This window comes from Miscanthus floridulus, chromosome 14, assembly GCF_019320115.1.
Source record: "Miscanthus floridulus cultivar M001 chromosome 14, ASM1932011v1, whole genome shotgun sequence".
Classification (NCBI taxonomy): domain Eukaryota; kingdom Viridiplantae; phylum Streptophyta; class Magnoliopsida; order Poales; family Poaceae; genus Miscanthus; species Miscanthus floridulus.
The window spans coordinates 75,684,305-75,691,633 of NC_089593.1; the positions used below are offsets into that span (position 1 = coordinate 75,684,305).

At 47.3% G+C, this 7,329-nt stretch overlaps 1 long non-coding RNA gene across 3 annotated transcripts; it reads left to right on the forward strand.

The window, feature by feature from the left end:
• The first annotated feature begins 2,542 nt into the window (after nucleotides 1–2,542).
• On the forward strand, nucleotides 2,543–6,581 carry LOC136505681 (uncharacterized). Of its 3 annotated transcripts, none has more exons than XR_010771279.1 (4): nucleotides 2,543–2,902; nucleotides 2,993–3,046; nucleotides 3,147–5,395; nucleotides 6,059–6,581. It is a non-coding gene; the product is annotated as an uncharacterized lncRNA (long non-coding RNA). The 3 variants fall into 3 exon arrangements; XR_010771278.1 differs by lacking the exon at nucleotides 6,059–6,581 and having other exon boundaries at nucleotides 3,147–3,374; nucleotides 3,752–5,968; XR_010771277.1 differs by lacking the exon at nucleotides 6,059–6,581 and having other exon boundaries at nucleotides 3,147–5,968.
• The last annotated feature ends 748 nt before the right edge of the window (nucleotides 6,582–7,329 follow it).

The window sequence follows — 7,329 nt, forward strand, 5'->3', positions numbered from 1 at the left end:
ATCAATATTACATAAGTCTTCACGAAAGATAGATAGTTAAAATATAACTCTAAATTTGAATGCAAAACTAAAATATCAACTTCAATTGTTGCATCACTTCATGCCTACGATACGCGAAAGATAAGCTTGCACTTCTTTAGGAAAGTGCTACGGAAAGATAATCATAACAAGTTTGTGTTTCACAATATATGTTTTAAAATCTATTCTACAATTAAGAATCTAATCTCTCAATAGTTCGACTAAGAGAACGTGCTTTGCACGAATACCAAGCTACAGTTGGTTTGCATGGCAGGATGAGAACTGAATTGACGATTATCAGGCAGTGCAAAAAGCTCAAAATTCCAACCAAAATGAATGGACTAAAACCAAACAAACTCACTATAAATTACCCAAACAGCACGACATATGTTCTTGTTCAAACAAATGAGCTCACTCTGAACTATCCAAAATGCACATTTAGCTTCCAGTTAAGTAGTTGACCATGGTGTAATGAAAAATGTAATTATAAACATTATGGTCTCGATAACTGATCATGCAAAGGGAGACTATTCTAGTTTCATAAACATTCTCAAAAAATTGTCAACAACTAACATGATGTTTATTAGAATATCCACATAAAAAAACACTGACAGGTTCATGAACCATGGATCGGCGGTGTGGTGTGTGAGCGGTCTACCATGGACCGAGTCCATGCTGAAGGGTATGGGTCCTTGTATTTTCAATGTATTTCCTCTTTTATTCTTTTGAAGGAAAACGGCAAGAAAGTATGGACATGTCATCCTGATGTCATCAAGCTAACAAGCTAGGAACGCTCGTGCAAAGTAGAGCATGGAACAGAGCACGATCGGTGCTCGGCGCCATTTCCCAGCAACGCGAGCTTGCGGTTGCACAGTGTGCCTTGCGCGCGCGCGTGCGTGGAGAAGGAGCGCAGGAGTGCGGGGAAGCTCACCTGTGGCTTACCAAGGGCGGAGGAGCAAGGCCAGGACTGGCTGTTCCCCAGAGTGAGCTCACGCCTGGCAATGGCGGTGCGGCGCAGGAGTTTGTGGGCGTGATGCTTGTGCTGCCCAGCTGGTAGTGGTGGGCTGGTGGTTCATGCTAAGGAGCTCGGCTGCTCGCCATGATCACCGATCTATTACAGGCTCCGTGGACTGCAGGTGGCAAGATCAGCGATCTGTTGCAACGGACATCGGAGCGACGTCCTAATTCCGCGTGCCTGGCGTGTGTCAGCGGCGGTGGAGACCTGAGGCCGCGTCGGTGCAAAGCAGCATCGTTAGTGGGGAGGGCGTGGCGCCACGGAGACTTGAGCGGGGCGATTCGGCGATGGCTCCGCTGGTTGTCGTCGTCCGTGTGCTTCTGGTAGGATTAGCCGTGGTCATCTTCGCCCACGTGCTGCTATTAGGATTTGGGTTTGGGTGTTTCGTTTCGCATAGCTAGAAGGGAAGACAGATGGGGATATAGGGTCCTAGGGACGTACCTGGTGGGTGCTCGTCGCTAGCTCGGCGTCGTGACATGGTACGCCAGCATCAGCGGGCAGGGCGGCGAGGCGACGGGCGCTCTAGCGGCGTTGAGGCGACGGGGACAAGACGGGGCGTCAGACGGGGCCGGTACGGGGCAGGACGTGGACAGGGCGCGATTGAACGATGGCGTTGATCGGCGGATGGCGTGTGCGATGGCGAAGGTGGCACGAGGAGGTGAGGACGCGGTGTCGTGCGACTGCAAAGTGCCAGGGAGGTTGTGGTGCAGGTGACCGCGCGGTATCACGTGTTTGGCGGCGTGGGGTGATCGCGGAATTGATCATGATTGTTACGGGAATTGATTTTTGTCTTCTTGATTTGCTGCGGCGGTTATGGAGATTGAGCTGTTCGCATGGAGCGAGTGCGTGTTGCCTTTCTGATCTGATCGCATAGAGCGACTTTGGTGTCGCACCTGTGGATGAAATATTTATGAATGTTTTAGTTGTAGAGATAGAGAGTAGAGATAATCGAAACTAAGCCCTTGTTTAGTTCCAGGAATTTGGATTTTGGGGCTACTGTAGCACGTTCGTTTTTATTTGGCAAATAGTGTTCAAACATGGACTAATTAGGCTCAAAACGTTCGTCTCGCAATTTTTCACCAAACTGTGCAATTAGTTTTTCTTTTCGTCTACATTTAATGCTCCATGCACGAGCCGCAAACATTCGATGTAACAGTACTATAGCAACTTTTTGGAAGTTGAGGTGGAACTAAACAAGGCTAAAACAATTGAACGGTGCGACAATGGTTGGCGTCATCGCTCTGCCTCTCCCGTGCGGGAAAAAAAAACTCTACGTCGGCCTGCCGTACTGCTGCGACACCCCGACTCCGTGCGCCGGCAGGTGGGCCTCCTCCCGCACACACAATCACCGTGCAACTGTGGGCTCGGATCCACACGGGGCCCCCAATCGCCGGCTGTCAGCACTGCGTGCCCCCATCGCAAGCAACGCGAGATGCGAATCCTTGCCTCCCTTTTAAACGTCGACACACCAGCTCCCAGATCCGGTCGATTTCATCTCTGGCAGCAGCCCCAAGGAGCGGTGGCGGAGGCGACGTCCGCGGCCCAAGGAGTAGAGGCGGCGTGCGGCGTGCCTGGCCATGGCAGGACGCCATGACGGGATGCGCCGCCGCAAGGAGAGCGACGGTGGGACGTCTTGGTTTATGGTGCTTCCTCCACTCTAGCGCCTGCGACGGGATCACGATGAGGTCGACGTTTCTACTACGGCCCGGGTCACGCCGCGCTTCACTGCCCCGTCATCTCTCACATGGATTCTATGATTTGAGTCGGGGTTCTTGAGCCCCTCCACGAGTCGGCCGCCGAGAAGTGCGCCGTACACAGTGAAATGCGGCAGTGCTGCCTGGGCGCCGTACGCAGCGAAATGCGTCTCAGGTAATCTATCCTTGTTGGATTCCCAATTGCAAACTGCTGAATGCCTTTTATTCAGAATACATGATCCGTTTCACCGTTCTTTTGATTCAGAGTATGCAGATATCTGGTTGTTTGATTCCATAATAGTACCCGCTTATGCATTAGGTCTGTATAATCCTTTTCACTGTTGGAAATATGCGTTTATATCTACCAGATGTAAACTTGAGATAAAAAAATGTAAACCAAAGCTACTGCTATGTAACAGACGGGCTGCTCGAGCTCGCGGATTGCGCCAGGGACTACACGCAGGCAATCAGGGGCCTGCGGCAGTCGCTCGACGAACACCACAGCGAGGAGACGCTCAACAAGGCGGAGAGCGCGAGGAACAACCTAGAAGCCCAGGAGCGACTGCATCAGGCTGCTGACCACCACCGTGAGAGAAGTTTGCGTGTTGCTCGAGTTTAGCATTGTTTAATATGCAAATGGGAAATTGGTAAGTCTAATTTCTTTGAAAATTTATTAACAATTACTTGGTTTTGTTTTGATTCTTGCAAAATTAGCATGCCCTCTTTGTATACTTTAATTTGATCTGTACTCCTTAGTGCAACAAATGGTACTTAACACAGAAACTGTACCTTGACTCTCAAGGTGCTTAAAAACTGTGAACAGGCTATATTGGGACATTCACTTATATGTTTCATTTTATTCTTAACTATAGAAATATATAGTATTGCTTTTTGGTTGTTTTGATGTGTATGTACGAAATGATGCCGTAGCGTTAGCACAGGCAAACTACTATTTCATTGGTTTATGAGTTTATGTTTTTCATTAGTTGATTTATTTTTTAGTTTTATGATTTATTTTTTTTAGACGCCACCGTTGCGTTAGCACGGGCATGCCTGTGGGACAGCCGAGTCAGACGGCACTGTGGGAGAGCTGCTGGGCGCAGGTGCCCCCCGTGCTGGCAAAGGTCGACAACGCGGAGGCACAGTGGAAGATATGGAAGACTGACTCATGGCGTTGCATCCAGACTATTTAAGTGCCACACTTTGCTCTTCTTTTCTAAATTCTCATTGTCGATAACATAATTAATTGGCACCAAAATAATGGGGCTTCAAGTTTGCAGTATCCGTAGTCTTGGAATCTGTTCCATTGCAATATTGCATTATTGCAATAGACATTATTTAACTGAAAAAGCCCTATTCAACATTTTTTATGTTAATTCTGTTATAGAATTTCATTATATGGTTAAGTACATCAAATTTCACACTTTTGAGTTTTGAGAATGTAATTTGAATAAGAATTTGTTGCAGTGTTTTCAATTGCAGAACTTTGGAGAAGAGGGTCAGTGCAGTTGCTATTAGCAACGATGACCTGTATGTAACTTTTGCAGATAAATTTGGTGTTGTTTGGTTAGTCATTTTGCGGGAAGACGGTGCAGAGCAGGCTGCAGTTCATAACAAACCTGGGTCAATTCTTGGCCATGTTTTCAGGACGTCCGATTAATCGCGATTAATCATCCTGGACGGTTTTAGCAACTCGACCAGGGCCTCCGAATAGGCCAGATCATCCAGGAAACTAGTCGTCCGATTAATCGTCGTCCAGCCGCGATTAATCGCCCGTCCAGGCTGTGCTAGTCGTCCAGCCCGTCCAGCCTGAGAGTGGGCTGTATCTAAGAGCTGGGCCTATTTTATATTTTGGCCCAAGCCCATTAGGGTTTCCCTTTCCTACCCCCTCACTCCCTCAGCCTCTCACTCACACGGCAGACACATTCACTCTTCAGTCTTCTAGTCTCTCACCTCTCCCAGTCCAGCAGCAGCCCTCCCTCTCCCTTCCAGCTGCTCCTCCCCCTTCCAGCTGCCCTCCCTTGGTTCCCTGCTGCTCCTCCCCCTTCCAGCTGCCCTCCCTCTCTTCCTTGTGGTTGCTGCAGTGCTACAGGCACGCAGGCCTATAGATCCAGCGGGTGCAGAACTGCAGATCCAACTGTGCAAGGGAGGAAGACTGCACGAAGAATATGAGCTCCTCCTCCTCAGGTCAGTCATCACCTCCTCGTTCAATCTTGGTGCTTTGAAGCTTGAAGCTCTGTTTCTTTGTGTAGATCTAGATCGACAGAGGCAACGTGCAGTGGAAGTGTACATGAACATCCCTGATGCTGAAGTTCAAGGAGAAGTTGGTTCTGCTCCAGCCTCCTCAGTTGCATCAGGCTCTACTGCTGCTGCTGGTTCAGCAGCATCAACTGCTCCCGATGTTGCATCTCTTGTGGAAAAGGCCCTAGCAAAACTGCCTCCAGAAATGGCTGCTGAAGCTAAAGATCCCAAGAGGAAGGCTAAGTCTCGAGACCCTGGATGGAAGTTTGGATGGAGGGCAGATATTGCAAAGAAGGACGCTGTGCAATGTATTTTTTGTAAGAAGATAACTCCCTCAGGAATCTCCTTGCTAATGTGCTTTATTTTTCTATAATTTCAGTTTGTCAGCAGCAGCCAGTAAGACAAGAAAGGGCTCTGCAGCAGCCAGGTAAGTGGCCAACTGACCTATCTAGAGCCCAGAACATGTAGGATATTAGTGTGTGTATATTAGTTTGAGTAACTATATAATATATATGGTATATCAGTTCCCCATATATAGGGGACGACCAGGACGACCAGGGGACTCGTCCGGGGTCGATTAATCGTCCTGGACGACGACTAATCGTCCTGGACGTTCTGGACGGTCCGCAGGCGTCCAGACTCGACCAGCCGTCCTGAAAACATGGATTCTTGGTCACTATTGTAGTACCTTCACTAGCATGGTATGGACAAATTTTGAAATTCTATATTGCCTGTGCTATGTATTTGTACCTCCTATGAATAAATATCAATAAATTATTGCAGCGCCATCAATAGGCTTGCTAAAATTGCCCTAAATCATGGTTAATTAAACTTCACTAGCATGCTGTTTTGTTGAACGAGCCTTTCAGTAGCCATGCAAAGATAGCTGGAATTGTCAGTGTGTGTGTCAGATTTATTTGATGCTTTCGACAAACGGACGGAGCATCTCATGTGGTGTCTGGTTTAAATATTGAATTGTAACTTTGATCCTATTGCAGTGTTATCTAAATTAGAGTGGTCTAAAATTTTCTAGATAGTACCTATTATCTAAATTATTAAATACTGAATTGTCACTTTGATCCTATTGCAGTGTCTGTTTGGAACCCTCCCTGCTGCTTTTCCGTTCGATTGATGCACTGCTTTTTCGTTCAGTTGAGAGTGATCCACATCTGAAGTATGGTCGTGGTAAAAAAATAGCATTGACTTACAACTGCTTATATGTGGTGATTTGCTTGGAATGATGCAGCCAAAGCTCATATTAGAATTCAGATTATGGAGCTTCCTGTCAGCATTCTTAGTGGTTGAGTCGTGAACTTGCAGTCGATTGTAGACAAGTGGTTTCAATTTTTTTTTATGCTTTCCGAATCTGAGATTGTGACTTGGTAGTCGCATTATCATTTGGTCGGTGCATACAAATTTGTTTGAGATTTGGAATGAAAAAGCAAAAAAAAAAATCTTGTCTAATGGAGTCAGTGAGAGGAGCACGCTAAGGCGGTGGTGCAGCGACTACAGATTCACCGTGAGGTGCGTGTGGCACTGGTCAGGGCCAAAACAAATAGAAGAACAGGTATCCACGTTGTAATTGTCTAAACAACACATTATTACTGACTAACTTTCCTTACAACAGGAACTGAACTATATTTTCATTCTTTTTCACTTGTATAGTCTTTTTGTGATATTGTAGTGTCATCCTGCGTCTTCCTGCTTAAAACATTTGATTTAGGACGACCTCAAAATGCCAATTATTCGGAGGCCAGAGTATGCCTTTTAGTTATTTGATTTGTTTGGTTATGTGCTATTATAACGTGGGCATTCCTCTCCTTTCTCCTCACCCTCGCCCTCGCCTGAGCTGAGCTTGCGCATGACGCACGCGGACGCACATGTGCCCCAGCCGTCCCTCCGCAAAAGCACAGCGCAGCGCCGCCGTCGCCGCCGCCGGTGGTTCCCTCTGTTTCTCCCGCTCCACGCCGCCTCGAAGGCACGATCAAGTGGGAGAAGCCCTAACTCGAGCTCTGCACTCCAGCTCAGGCCCTCGCCCTCCTAGACTCGATCACTAGCTGCTGCCACCACGTGAGCCAACCCCATTCTCTCCCCTTCCTGCTGTGCAAAACCAAGCACCCAACCCTAACTGATATGGTGATTATTTTCCTCTGTAGTTAACTGATATCGGACAGCTAGCATGTTTGCAGTTTCTATTGCCATGGCTACACATTCAAAAATATATGCTTTACGTTTTCGATTAGTAGGAGAAGATGCTTATCATGATTGACTCTAGACCTGTTGAAAAGTGGTGACACACCAGTGCTGGTGAATGTGCATATTCCTGGATGGAACGAGGATATCTTCAAATGAAAATTCACC